This window comes from Vidua macroura, chromosome 2 (genome assembly GCF_024509145.1).
Source record: "Vidua macroura isolate BioBank_ID:100142 chromosome 2, ASM2450914v1, whole genome shotgun sequence".
NCBI classification, from domain to species: domain Eukaryota; kingdom Metazoa; phylum Chordata; class Aves; order Passeriformes; family Viduidae; genus Vidua; species Vidua macroura.
Genome location: NC_071572.1, coordinates 115,762,706 through 115,777,579, shown reverse-complemented (window position 1 = coordinate 115,777,579; position 14,874 = coordinate 115,762,706).

Genomic DNA, 14,874 nt, shown 5'->3' with positions numbered 1-14,874 from the left:
TTCTGTGGCTTGGATGCTGTGAAAACCCACTCAGGTGGAGACCTCCTGGCAGCTGTTCTGAGTGGCTGTAGCTTGCTTGTCGATACTGAAATGGATTTGTGGTTGATAAATAGGAAAACACCACCATTATTGGTGCATCCTTCCTGCCAGCCTCACCAGATGTGTTGGGAGCTGGGTGCTGCTGGAGACCGAGGTAACTTCTGCATCCTTGCCCTCTCCCATTTCCACAGCTGGCATTTCCAAGGAGTCCAGGACAAGGTTTTTGCAGGCCTTCAATAATTTACTTAAAGGCCAAGTAACACCTACCTCAGAAAAACAATCAGAAAGTATTTTCACAAGGAAGACAGGGGCTGATCCTTGCGTGGCATTAGCCAGGTTGTACCTTTGTGCCCCTCACAAGCCACTCCTGCGTTTATCCACCACCCACAGCAGTTGTAACTGGCCAGGCTCTTCAGTTTAAACAAAATCATGAACTTAAAGCAGTGATATTTGGTCAGGAATGCAAGTGGTTGTGGTGTGAACAACTGTGGCTTTAAGGCAAAATGTTTTACTTGCTTCTTGATGAGATCTTCAAGGGAGCAAAGGGGAAGCCTTTGCTTGGGGGTTGTGTTTTTTTAAGTGGCATGTGCAAGCAGTGGATCAGGGCTATAACAGTTCCAGTAGGCTGAAAATTTTGCTTTTAACATCAGCTTCATTTTTCTGTCAGAGCTGAGGAGGCAGCCGTGAGGGGTGTGGAGTTGAAGTGAGTAGGGCACTTTTAAAATGCTGTATTGTTTTACTGTAACAACACAAGAATATTGTGAATTTGTGGGTACCGTATCAAATTAAAACAGGAAACAGTCTGAGGCCTGGCTAGAAATCAAATTGTTGAGGTGTCATGGAGGAGGAAAAGAGATTTCTGCAAGATTAAACATAAATAAAAACATCATGTAATATAAAAATATCATGTCATAAAAGTGCATGTCTTACAGGTGTCCAGGGGAGGGGTGAGCTGGTGGATCAAAAGAAGCAGTGGGATTGTCCAGTCAGGAGGAGGAGGTGCAAATGACAAATTGTATTTCTTACATTTTCAGGCATTAACCTGGAGAATAGGCTGGAATGGGGTCCTCACCTTCCAGCAAGTGCTGCAAGAAATGGACTCACATAAGCCATAACACAAGTGAATAATTGTGACCATTGAACCCACCATGAATTTTGTTTAAAAACACGTGTTGGGTGGAGGCAGTGCTCTGCAGGAAGTATCAAATGCTAGTAAAGTAAGCATCAACCCCTTCTCCTTTTTTATTTTCTGAACAGCAGCAAGATAATCAGAGGAAGGGTAAAATGTTAAACTTTCCTTGTAAAAAAAATGACACTTGTTATAAAAACACATTTTAAGGGTGCAAGAAATGCATGTGATGTATTCTACAGCTGTTCCTTCAGAGGAGTAGAAGGCCTGAAAAACTCTCAAGTGTAGTTTATATGAGGAGCAGCAGACATTTAATTAATCTCAGTTTTAGAATTTTACAGCCAATATGTGGTCTCTGAACATCTCTGCTCTAGTTAGCAGAACATCTGTAGTAGAAAAACAGAGCTCAAATAAATCTGCATTCTCTTGCACCCCTCCAAACCTTGCCACTTTTTGTCATTATTTCTTTAAATATTTTTCCAAAGATGTGTATGTTCAACTTCTCCCTGTCCTCCCAGCCATTCTTTTGCACATAGCCTGGATATAGCTAGATCTGAAATTCTGGGGCAATCATAATAAAATAAATGCCCCATTTTTTTTTTTTTAATTATTTTCTTTTTCAGTCAAGTTCTCAGGTGCTGCAAATTGGGATGGTTCCATGTGGGCAAATTTGTTAGAGGCATAGCTTTATGAATTTGCACATCTATAAATGATATTCCAGGACTGGAGGTGGAATATCTTTTTCCATGTCATCTGAGGCATAAACCAGAAAATGTACTTCCCTAGACTTCAAAGTCAAAACTGTAAGAGTGATTAAAGAGAAATTTAAAGCAAACATTCGCTTGCCAGATCTCACCTGGCATTAACACACACGCTCCACCACTTCAGAGATCGAGTTCTGGTTGCTTTGTGCACGAATTTTTCCATCTCAGTCCTGGTTGCCCTGAAACTGGGGGGAAGGAAAGACTTTGCAGGTCCTGTGAGGAAGGAGGGAATGCACTCAGGTGGCACCACTGCCTGGCCCAGAGCTCCATCTGGCTTATCCTCACTCCAAAGGGAAATCTTTCCCATGAAAGGGAAAGGTGAAGAACCCAGAGCTTGCTCTCCCAGCATTTATCCCCAAGCAGGACCATTTTGGGAGCTCTTGCTGTCTAAGAGGGCTTGGAGGTGCTCCCAGGATGCTTCTAGGGTAGGGTCGTGGTCCTGCTTTTGGAGGGAGTCTCCTGTCACCTCCACTGGCAGTGCTTTGGTTTGCACCAGAGAGGAAGATCCCTTTGGGCTGAAACTCAACCAGGAATACGTTCCCATGGGCACACAGGGAACAGAGAGAGCTAGACCAAATAAATCCTCCCAAAGGGGCACCGAGTGGGTGCCACGTCCTGAGCCAGCTCTTCCACGTCCAGATCTCCCATCCAGCTGAGCTCCGTCCTGGAGCAGCCACTCCTGCTACTTCAGAGGAACAGTGTCAGCTGAGCCCTGCACAAGGTTCCTTTTCAAAGGTTTTAGACACTGTGCAGGTTGAGATGTTCCATCTCTAAGACAGGGATGCAGCTTTTGGGATATGTTCTCCTGTCTCTAGCAGTGGAGAGCATCCATTCAATGATGAGCACAGGCATGTTAATGAGCAGCACATGCATTTGAAGGTTTAGCACATATCCTGAAGCAAACTCACTTCCCTCAGAAGGGCTGGGAGGTCTGTGTGACATTTAAATGCTATTTTAGTCTTATTTTAAGGGCTTAAATGGGTCTCAGGTGATGCATTAGGCTCAGGCTGGCCTCGGGCTTTAAGGGCGCGATTCACCCCGAAAGAAAAGCCCAAACACACAAGTCTCATCACAGCTGCAATATTCATTTCTGGAAGGCGCCCAGCAGGTCTTATCCAAGCCACTACAGACAGGCAGTTTGAGTTTTTCCAGTTCCTAATGATTACACAGTATCCTGGAGTCAGTTGGACAACTTCCACCGAGAGTGAAACTCTTTGTATTTAATATCCCCCGAAAATAAAAGTGGTATAAGAGAAGGGCCTCAGTCTTTTTCTTCTTTTATTGCTGCTGTTGAAAAGGTTTAGCCCACAGGGATTGGAGCACTGGGCAAAAATACAAAATATGCAGTACATCCTGTTACACCAAAGCAGGCAGATCCTCTCCCGTAACAACCAGAGCGGTACAATGGGAGACTTTGTCTGGTTTTCCTGACCATACAGCCTGCATGGGCTGTCATTAGGGTTTCCATTTCAGGAAGTTAAATGGTGGAAATTGATAAATATCACGACTCCTTTTTCACCATTGTTCCGGGAGGGTGTGTGTTTGAAAGGGATGGGGGAGCTCTATTACCTGATACTGCAGTGGAAGTATTCCTGCACCAGGAAATTATTTCCCTCCTTACTGGACACCCAGAACATCGTCAAATATGAATCTTGGAAATCTTCAGCAGCCATGCTGCAAAGAAATTAAAAAAGAAATAAATAAATGCAGTGTTTAACAGATTTAATATGTGGGCAGACATTAGGCAGAGCACGGAACAGATTGATCTTGAGTGGATGTGAACAACTGGTCCTTTCAAAATCCATCTATCCTGACCTTCAGCAGGAGGAAAACCTGAGGTCCAGTAGACAAAAACATTCTTCCACTCTACATCATGCTACAAAAATCTCTTGTGGCCTGAAATGGATTTACAAAGGAGTATAAAAACACCCAGCCCACCTTTCAGGGCATTCAAACAGGGCAAGAAACTTCCCAACCAAACCAAACTTTTGCTCTCCTGCGTAGTCTGAGCTGCAGGGATTTCGTCATAGCCTCGAGGCTGTTTCCCAAATCACCTATTCTGCTTCTCTGCTCTCTTGCTTGCAGTATTTTCAGATTTTTTTTCTCCCAGGGGAACATTTTGCAACGTTCATGTCATGGTCTAGATCATAACCACACCAGGCAACCTTATTTCCTCCTGATGTTTACTGGGGTTTATGTGCTCCAATATGAACTGACAAATGTGTGTACTCAAGCCCTTGCCAGTGAACAGCACGACTTTCCATGGTTCATAAAAACTCACCCATCCCCAGTGCAGCAGAACCATTCTCCTCTGCTCAGAGCAGGAGTTCACCACTTCCAAACATGGAAACCATATGGTGACATGTTTTAAGAGAAAACATAACCAAGCAATGTCCCACCCATGACCTTTCCCAACAAAAACCTCCCCTTTCCATGCTGGAACTCCATCCAGTACAGGCACCTGGTGTCCCACCAGGTGCCAGCTGCTGTTGTGTGAGGAAGATGAGTGGTACCACTATGTTTATGCCATGTGTTCACACCCAAACCACTCAGGCTGACCCACTTGACTCATTAAAACTTGGTATTTTCAGGGAAGAAATGAGAGCTTTTGGAAAGGTGTTCCAATGCTTATTAACCTTAACGGGTAAAAAATGGCATCCAGCTCCTCATCTGAAATCCTTTTAGCTGCAGTGCCCAGACATCACACCCTATTAAACATTTTCCTGCCAGTCTGAAGAGTCTGCTACTTCTTTTTTTCCTAATTAGTCAAATTATAGATAATAGCTCATCACTCTGACCCTTTCCTTGCGAGGCTTAAGCACAGTAAGGGCCTTGTGCTTATGCAAAGAACAATTTTTCAATATTTCACTCATTCAGCTAATAAAAATTAGCTCTAAGCTGTGGATATTGCTGCTGGACAAACTCTGTTGGGCAGAGACCACACCAGGAACTCATCACCTGAGGAACAGCAGCAGCTCCTCCCTTTGCTTTTGCACAGCCCCTGCTTCTCTGGAGAGAATGTTCCTCTTCTAGGGTCATGGTTTATTGCCTTTGGTCCCAGAGGCACTGCTCTGCTCCAGACTTCATCCTCAGGATCCTAAATTCTTCATGCAAGTGTCCAGCCCATTTTAAAGCTCAGACTGCCTCCTAAGCAGATTTTATGATTTATGTGACTCCGACTTTATACTTCAGTCACCAGTGGTGTCCCTCAGGGCTCTGTATTGGGACAGATTAGATAAAAGGAAGGAATTCTGCCCTGTGAAGGTGGGGAGGCCCTGGCACAGGGTGCCCAGAGGAGTTGTGGCTGCCCCTGGATGTGTCCAAGGCCAGCTTGGATGAAACTCTGAGAAAGCTGGGATGTGGAAGATGTCCCTATCCACAACAGTGGGGCTGGAACTAGATGATCTTTAAGGTCCCTTCCAGCCAAGGTTGTTTTATGGCTCCATGATTCTCTGTCTATTTGCAGGCCACTGACCAAATGATCAAACTGTGTTTTGCTAAGAATTGTGTATTTTGCTATAGAGAAGGAAGGCCTTGCTTGATGCTGTCTCTCCACAATCACACGTTGAGGTCTCTCAGTTTCCAATCCAGTCAACGTTTGCTGCATATTTTCTGCTCCTCAGCAAATCCACACGAACAACACCGAGCAACCACAGCATAATGAGGGTGAATAATAGTTCTTGGTTGCACAGTCACTTCCTCCCTATCCCCTGTGAGCTGCAGCCTTTGCCTTCCAGGCCCAGGGCTGCTGTGTAGGATGTGGCTGTAGGGGTCCCTCAGAGTGAAGTCAGGCTTCCTGAGTGCCACTGACAAAGACATGACCTCACTGCAGCCCTGTTTTGGCTGCTTGGACACGTTTCTACTTACAGGGCTTAGGTAGCACCTCCCTCCTGGACTTCACAGAGACATAAAAAACCCCCTGTCCTTTCCTGTTTGCATCTTCTGAAGAGCTCATTTTGGTAAATTCTAATTGCAGGGTTTTTTTTTTTTTTTTTTGTCTGTCTGCAGTTTTGTGCAGATGAGGTCAGAGCAATTTTGTAGTGAAGAGCATTATAGCTGTCTCACATTCTCACTCCCCCATCAGCAGGATCAGGGAGAGAGAATTGGAAGGGTAGAAGCTGGAAAACTCATGGGTTGAGATAAAGACAGTTCAATGGGGAAAGCAGAGGCTCCACACAAGCAAAGCAAAACCAGGAATTAATTCACTTTTTCCCATGGGCAGGTGCTCAGCATCCCCAGGAGAGCAGGGATCCCATCACACTTAACAGTGATTTGAGAGCACAAACCCCATCACTCCAAATGTCCCCTCTTCCTCCTTCTTCCCTACCCTTTATATCCTGAGCAGGATGTCACTGGGATATCCCTTTGGTCACCTGGGGTCACCTGTCCTGGCTGTGTCCCCTGCACCCCCAACCTCCTCTCCAGGAGAATGAAAAGCAGGAAAGGCCTTGGCTCTGTGTGAGCCCTGCTCAGCAACAACAAAACCATCTCTGTGTTATCAGACCCAAAACACAGCCCCACATCAGCCACTGGGTAAAAAATTACCTCTACCCCAGCTGAAACCAGCACAAGGGGAAAACATCTAGTGCGTGAGGAAAATCTGCAAGTCCTTGACAAAAAGCCTCACTGCACATCACTGCAGCACCAGCTGTACTTGCCCTTGGAAGCAAATGCTGAGTGGGGCTCACTATTTGATTGGTTTTGGTGGGTTTTTGATCTGTGTGCTCATTTACAGTGATAAGGAGTAGTTCCCATTCCAAGCAGCCAAGGAATGCTGCAAGAACGCATCGTTCATGCACATATGGAAATGAATGGCTGCTGTCTGCAGTGTAACCCCTGTGGCCCCCTCTCCTCCCTCATTTGCCTAACCCTGTTTTAACAAGCACCTGGAATGCTTCAGCTGGGATGTTCCTGCTGATCCTGCACTGCAGGCCCACAGGACTCCCTCACATTCTTCTCTTGACACAGTGACTCGCATGGGGCACAGGCAGAATTCCAAAACAAAGCCAGCAGATGCTGTGGGTCCATGAAAGCCACATGAAGTTGGTTTTCTGATGGTTTTCATTATGTTGTGGTGTGAGTGCCCTGCATTCACATGGCTTTACGGATTTTAGCAAGCTCTGCCCTTAGTTTGAGTTTCAGGCTCTTTCTGCAGATTTGAGGGCACTCTGAGTGCATGTTTCATTTTATTTTTTACTTTTGGAAAGCAAAACACTCTCTTTCTCCAGCCTCTTTACTTTCTGTGCTACCAGGAAAACACTGGGAGAGTTACTGGTCAATACCTCTTAGAGTAAAAGTTGGTAATGTTTCCCAGTAATAAATGTTGTGGCAAAGACATGAATTCCTTTCAAGTTCTGAATCAGATTCCTTTTTTTTTTTTTCTCTTCAAACCATCCCTCAGATCTGAGGCACTCTGAAAAGAAGGGTTTTCATCCTGAACCCAGAAGTCTCTGTATTGTTAATGGGACTGTCAAGGTGCTGTTTTCACAAGATGTGATCCAGAGAGCTCAGCCACCCACACAGGCAACTGCAACCACAAGAGGCAACACTTCAGAGCATCCTATCTGAGAATCCATCTAGAGGACATTTCAGACAGACCTGAGGCTCCTCTGCTCCTACTTGGAAGTGCCTGGACACCAGCCAGCTCTAATTTAGAAGTCCTGCAGACATGTTAGCTCAGTTCTGTGCTTGAGCTAATATATCAAAGCCCTTGCAATCATCTGCCTTGAGATGATGCCTTGTAGGCAAGGCTCAGTGCTCAGGTGATCCGGGGTTTTGTTCCCTGTGTTGATGTCAGAGGAATTTCACCTCAGAATAAAGGCACTCAGGGGAGGAGGGTTTTTTCTGCTTTCTGCTATGCCATACCCATTGATTTGGCCCAGCAGATTTTTCTACAGAGGCTACAGCTGGTTTCAGGGGACCTCTTTGGATCCTGTTGAACGTGAAGCAGGTTTTTAACAACCTCCACCGAGCTCTCTCTGCCTTGCTTTGCACCCACTCAGGCCTGGCCAAAACCCAGCCTGTAGGACTCCTTTCCTAGTGCACATGCTTTGCAGATTAAAAAAAAAAAAATAACTTGAATCAGAAGAAATCCAGGCAGAAACCCCCTGCCTGCAGTCACGTGTCACACCCAAAGCAAAATCAAGGGTTCTTGGCTCTCCATCCCAGCAGACAACAAGTTTGCACCTGAATCATTTGGAAGCAAAATCTTTTCAGGAAAAAGGCATCTGGCCCAAAATGTAGCATGGATTCCTTTGTTTAGCTTAGCTGAATCCCACGGTTTTGCATTTTCATCCCTCAATCCTCCCTACCCGAGGAACAAATCTCCGGTAATTTGAACACATGTATGCTCTGCGCTGGCTCCCGACTCGGGTAACTTGTTCCATATTCTCAGCACCATTTGCATTAAACTGTTCTGCCACGATTCCCCTGTGCAGAGAAACAGATGGGCAAACAAAGCAAAGAACGGCCCTGCCTCGCTGCACCTGAGTTTTGGGTTGAAATCTAGGCAAACCTGGGGACTAATCAGGTCGTTCTAAAATAAGGGAAATTCCCGCAAAACGTTTTTGGGGTTTTTTTTCTCCTACTTCGTCAAACAAAATGAAACGTGAATCCACTCAGATTACGGCATGTAAATGGATGTGGAGATAAGATAGGCTTTGTTTTGTTTGAGACTCAGAAAGATAACTTTATGTAAAACTCCTTGTTGTTGGCAGCCTACTTTCTTTGCTGGGATATGATTTAAAATCATCATTTACCAGCTTTTTTTTCACAACACTTTGATGGGAGTAGGAGGAAGGTGGTGGTGGGAAGTCTTTCCATGGGAGGTTTGCTGAATAGTTATGAAAATGTTGGATTTAAAGGCCTGTGCAGGAGAACCTCTCTGCTTGTTTTTTTTTTTTTTTTCTCTGAAAAATCAGACCCACGGTTGACCATGTCTTTCTCATCATGTTGATACTGACCGTACCTTTGAAAAAAAAAACACTAAAAAATGAAATCAGAAAGAATGAAACCTCTATTCTGTTAAAGGATGTTCTCCAAAAGGCTGTTAGGCAGAGTTTTAATCTGAGACAAACTGGTATTTTACTGACTCAGGCAGCAATGCTTAATGATTGTTAAGAGTATTTAGTGACTGTGAATGTTCAACCTGTATTTGCTTTGCTTTCTGTTTTGTCTCCGACTCCCTTCACTAAAGGCTGAAAAGCTCCTGAAGAGCTGGGAAATAGTTTTGCAAAATTTTTGCTAAAGAGCTGGGAGATCTTTGTGATGCTGAGTGAATTTGTTGTGCTCTGCCCTTTCCAGCTTTTCTACCTCCACGAGCAAAAGTTGCTGATTGTTGGAAAGCAGGAGACCAATTACTGAACAATAACGTCACAAAATAAATAAATTGCCTTCAACTTAGTGTCTACCGTCCTGATTTCTGTGTTTTTTTATTGTTGTTGTCGTTGTTGGTTGGTTGGTTTGTGGTTTTTTTTTTTTTTTTTTTAAGGGCTGGTTCTTTTTCTTGCTTTTTAGCATGACAGCAATAAAAGTTTGTCAGTTAAAAATAAATACAGATTTGGTACCTGAAAAGGTTCACTGCTGCTTAGATAAACTTAAAAGAGTGAAACTCTTGATGAGAGATTTTCTGGAAAACCAGTCAAGTCTCCAAGCTGAAGTCACACAGCAAAGCAGTCTTGAAATGTCCAGTGCCTCTTGTATGTACAGAAAAATTTGGGTTTTGGGCTCATTCTGGATGAGCTGGATATGGCAAATCCTTCTCCAAATGCCATAAGCATCCAAACTTGCAGGGAGCTGGAGCTGGAGCACCTACAAATGACCTACAGGTCTTGTGAAATGGCAGCAAAACCATCCCAACCTGCATTCCAGAGAAGTGCCTGAGGCGGTCCTGGAAATCCTAAATGCCGTTGAAAGTCACTGACAAATGGCTGTGGAGTTTTGTAAAACCCCGAAATAATTTAGGAACAGGTTTGGTAATCCCTTGAAATGACATGCTTTGGAAAATCCCAGCAATGTGGATTTGTCATTACAAATGAGAGACAACTGTGGAAAACCTGTGAAAAGGAGAATCCGTTTTGTTGTCCTGGAAGACCTCAGCTATCACATTTTATCTTCTCCTGCATCTCTGCCTCAATTTGTTCCAAATCTTGGAACAAAAGAACACTTTGGTGCCGGAGCCATCCAAGAACAGTTTTCTTACAGATCAAATGACATGTCTGAAAGCATCTTGAACCTATTAATATTACTGCTATGATGCTGAAAAAGTTCTCTTTCATGCATTTGATATTAGGACAGTGCAGCCTCACCTTAGAACAGTGCTTGAAGAAGTAAGATTTCACTAACCATTAATCCTACACGGCACAATTTTATTTTTATCATTCTGTTTGCCTAAACAAAAGCAAACTTGCCTAGTTTTTCCTTTACTGCTGTTAGTTGTACAAATATTTACTGACTCACCTAAGCCGGGGTTTCCACTCAAACAGTTTTTACCCAGCTGAATGAGGTAATTTAAAAGGTCATTTACAATTAAAAAGAATTCTCACATACACTCACATACATTAAAAAAAAAAAAAAAAAGTTTGACTTTTGGTGGAAGGGAGAGTAATTTGCTACAATCAGTCTTGAGCTAGGCTTTAATTTCTAATGCGGTAAATGTTGTTACCCATCAACTCCAACCAATTCAAATGACATTGGTGTGTGATCAGGGTTGTGTGATCAGGTTTATGAGGGTTTTCTGTGTTTTGCTGGAGGTGTGGAGCTGTATCCAGGTTCCCAACGAGTGGAAAAATGCAATCCCCTCAGTCCAAAGATACCACAGGGTGCAGCAGTCTCTGTGTGAACCGGGAGCAGCCAGGAGCTGGAGGCACAGGAGGAAGGAGTGAGGGAGGCATTCCTTCCTTACTGTGCAGGCTGCCCGAGAGCACAGCAGCACAAGGAACTTCTTTTGGAAGGATTCTTTCATCCTTTTCCCTAATTTCAGTTTTGGTTTAAAGAAATAGGATCAAAGATAGAATGCCATTAGCCCCAGCTTTGTTAGAAGGAAGCCAGCACTAAATCTTGCTTCCTTCTAGGCTCTGCTTTCTGTTTTGGTGATGTGAAGAATGGGATCTGAATACACATGGGCCCATTATTTATCCTCATCTTCTTTCCTATTCTTCCTCTACATTTTTAGCTTAAATGCAGCCCTGATTTTCTGTTTCTAAGGGCTTGACAAATGGGAGCAGCCCACATCCTTAGCAAAGCCAGGAATGCTGCTGTGACAGTTTCCAAGCCTACCCCAGGTAGGATATTCCCTGAACTGCAGTGGAGTCATCCAGCTGCCCTCAGTGGTTTGGAGCTCAGGCCCAAGGTGTGTGGTGGAATGTGCTGGATCAAATTCCTCCTCAGTGTCTGTTTTATAGAGGAAGGAACTGCTTAGTGGGGCTTCCCAGCCCAGGTCTCAGTGCTCAACCATATCATCAGCCAAAAAGGGGGAGAGTTATGAAGAAACTCTGACTGTTGTTTTCAAAACAAGTGCCTTTCTCAGGCCTCTGCACTGGAAGCATCTGTTCTTATTCATGCAATTTTTCATATACAAGAGAATATCATACATCTTCATTCTGAAGAAATTATTCCTGATTGGAGGGAAAAAACCCAACAAAACAAAAAACCAAAAATCAAACCAAAAACCAACCCAAACAAACCAAACTTAAAAAAAAAAAAAAAAAAAAAACAACAAAAAAACCCAACCCCAGCATTTGAAAGAAAACCACCAAATCTCATACCTTGAAAATATCTCCAAAGAAGGTGAGACTGGCTCCTGGGTGAGACTTTTTCACCCAGGCTGGCCCTGCTTCAGCAAAGCACTCAAGTGCATCCACAAGCTCTGTTCACTCCAGTGGGAAGCCTGGATTTTGACTGGATTTTGTGGAACAGCTGCCAAGCAAACTCCTAGTGCATCCTGGTGCAGGGAGGAACCTGATTAAAGCTGTTGTAAGAGACCACTGGAGAAAGCCAAGTGCTCTGCACAACAACAACTTTTATTGATCCCATAAAACTCAGGAGCACTCCTCTTAGCCAGCCACCTATTTTTGCCTGCTGTTTACAAAAAAATGAACCCTCCTATTCATGTATCTAAAGCCAAAGAGCACTTTTGCAATAAGTCCCAGCATTTAGAGTGCTCCATGAAAGAAACATCAGTGCTCTCCTCGCTTGTGCAGCTACAGAAAACTCCTCTCTGCTCTGGAGCTGGATAAGAGTGATCCATGGGGATGGAGAGAGGAGAATTTACCCTGATGATTCAGGGAGCTCTGTGACCAGTCTAGCTCCCTAATATCTGAGTGGGAAGTGAGCAGTTGAACCATGTGCCAGCGGGATCCTGGGCTGCAGGAGGAAGAGTGTGGCCAGCAGGCTGAGGGAGATCCTCCCCTCTTCTCTGGGCAGTGCTGTGTCCACTTCTGTCTCCCCAGTTCAAGAAAGAGAAGGGATTACTGGAGCAGGGGCAGCTGAAGTCTGTGGAGATGCTGAAGGGCCTGGAGCATCTCCCTTAGGAGAGAAGGCAGAGGGAGCTGGGGGTGCTCAGCCTCGAGAGGAGACAATCAAGAGATCAGACTCTTCCCAGTGGTGCCCAGAGACAGAACAAAGGGCAGGAGGCACAAACTGAAACACAGAAAGTTTCATCTGAATAGCAGGAAAATCTTCCCTACTGTGAGGGTGACAGAGCACTTGGAACAGGCTGCCCAGAGGGACTGGAGTCTGCTCCCCTGGAGATTTTCCAGACCTGCCTGGATCCTGTGTAAGCTGCTCTGGGTGAACCTGCAGGGGAGTTGGGCTGGATGACCTCCAGCACTCTGTGAGTCTGTGAATCCCTGCAAGTTCTAAAGCTGTGCTGCTCTTTGGGCAGTGTTCAGACACGGGTGATTTTCAAATTGGCACTGTGGAGACCAACATGGCTTTAGCAGGGAGTGACACAGGATGGGGAGAAAAAGGAGCAAGTAGGGAAGCCCCATTCTGGAATGCCACCCACTGATTCCATTATTATTGCCTGTATACTTCTATTTATTCATGAGGAGCTCAGCTCTCTCTCACTGCTCTGTCCTGCTTGTCTTGCTCCTTGTCCTGACAGGTTCCAACTTCAGCTGAAATCAGAGCCCAGGGGAAATGAGTTTGGTTTATGCCTGTGTAGAAGGGTTGCTCGAGCAGGATATCTGTTTATTAAAGCACTGTCTGGCAATTCTCACAGGGTGTCTATAACCTGTAAACCTTTCATACAAAAGGAGATTCAAAATGCAATCAAGAATACAATGGGGTTTGCAAGTTCCAGCAGTTATCCCTCTCCAGTCCTATAATTCATCCTTCTGTGGTGACTTGCATGGTTCTGGCTGGATCCTACAGCCCTGTTCACATGGAAATACAGATATTCACATTAATAACTGCTTCAAATCAATATAGTTTATTACATGGGATACACATTTCAGAATCAGACCTTCTGAGGAAAAGATGGTATTGTTTGCAGACAAAAGAGCAAAGTGTTCCTTATGCTCAAATGACATAATGGGAGATTCAGTATTAATTTCTCTCATATGGGGAAAGCATATTTTGTATATTTTTTCTAAACTGAGAGGAAAAACCTCAAAAAAAAATTTTAGAGGCATAAAACAGAGGCTTGGAGAGGTGTGAAGTCAACATCTGGTCCATGTCTCTGTAGAGGACTGGCTTGAGAGGAGAAACAATGAGAGAAAAACTTTGTCTGATGTTAATTAATTATATTAACATAAAATACACTTTATTAGTTGGTGATTAGTTCTCACATTTTTAGGAGAAAAGGACAGGTCTGTCACTAGATGTTTGATAAAGAAATTGATTTCTTTAAATATATTTTTAAAAAATATTTTTCCATTTCTGAACCAGGGATAATTCCTGTTGACTGGTTATCCCAGTACAGAAAACTTAGAGTGGGTGGGCAATTGTATTTTCATTTATGTTTGATTGCTTCTCCTTATTTTATTAAAAAAGTTAGACTCCCTCACACAGCAATGTTATCAGCTCTTCTAAGCAGATAATTTATGAGCCAGCACAGATTACATTTGGGATGAAATAACCATAAATCTGTAATATCTAATAACATGGCTTTGTTGAAGAAGAAGTAATTTGGAATTAGTAACCTTAAGCACAAATTTGTCTCTGATACCAATAAAACCCTTTTCCCTAGGAAGAGCTAATTCTGTGGCAATCAGCTTCTCTTCTGAGCCTGGAAAGAAAAACAGAGTCTCACTTCCACTAAAGTGAATACTGAAACTCAGGATTTTCACCTTCCCACCATTGCTGATCCAGACTCTGGAATAAATTAAACCCTCAACATTTTAACTGGGGAGTGCTCGCAGCATCTGAGGCTGCTTGAAACAACAGATTCTTGGCACCAGACCTTCCTTGAGACGCTCTTTCCATTGTAAAAAGGATTAATAATAACCAAACATGGCTAGTTAATTTCTCCAGAGTCCTTAAAGGGTGGAAAACAGTGTGTAGATGAGGTAGAACCCCTCACTACTCTCAGCATTCAAAACCCTGCTGGGTATTCGTAGCCTTTGAGATGTCTGCTTTTAATTATGCACGTTGCCTTTCTGCCAGGGAGCAGGTGGAACAGCTTTCAGCTCAACTGGGAGCCCACATCAGCTCCTCTCAGCAAAGCCTCTTCAAGAGAATCCTCTCTCTGTGTCAAGCTGAGACTGTAGGTATGCACAGGAGGATTTTCCCCTTCCAGTTAATTGTACAAGAAGTAATTGGGAAGTCAGTGGAACCTGCACTTCCTCTCTTGCTCTGTTATCTGCCCACCAGACAGCTCTGTGGCTGTGCTGTGCTTGGGAGGGAAAAAACCTCTCTCTTTGTATCCAGCCTGGCATGGAACCATAAATTCATAGAATATCTCAAGTTGGAAGGGACCCGTCGCAGAATCCAACTCCCTGC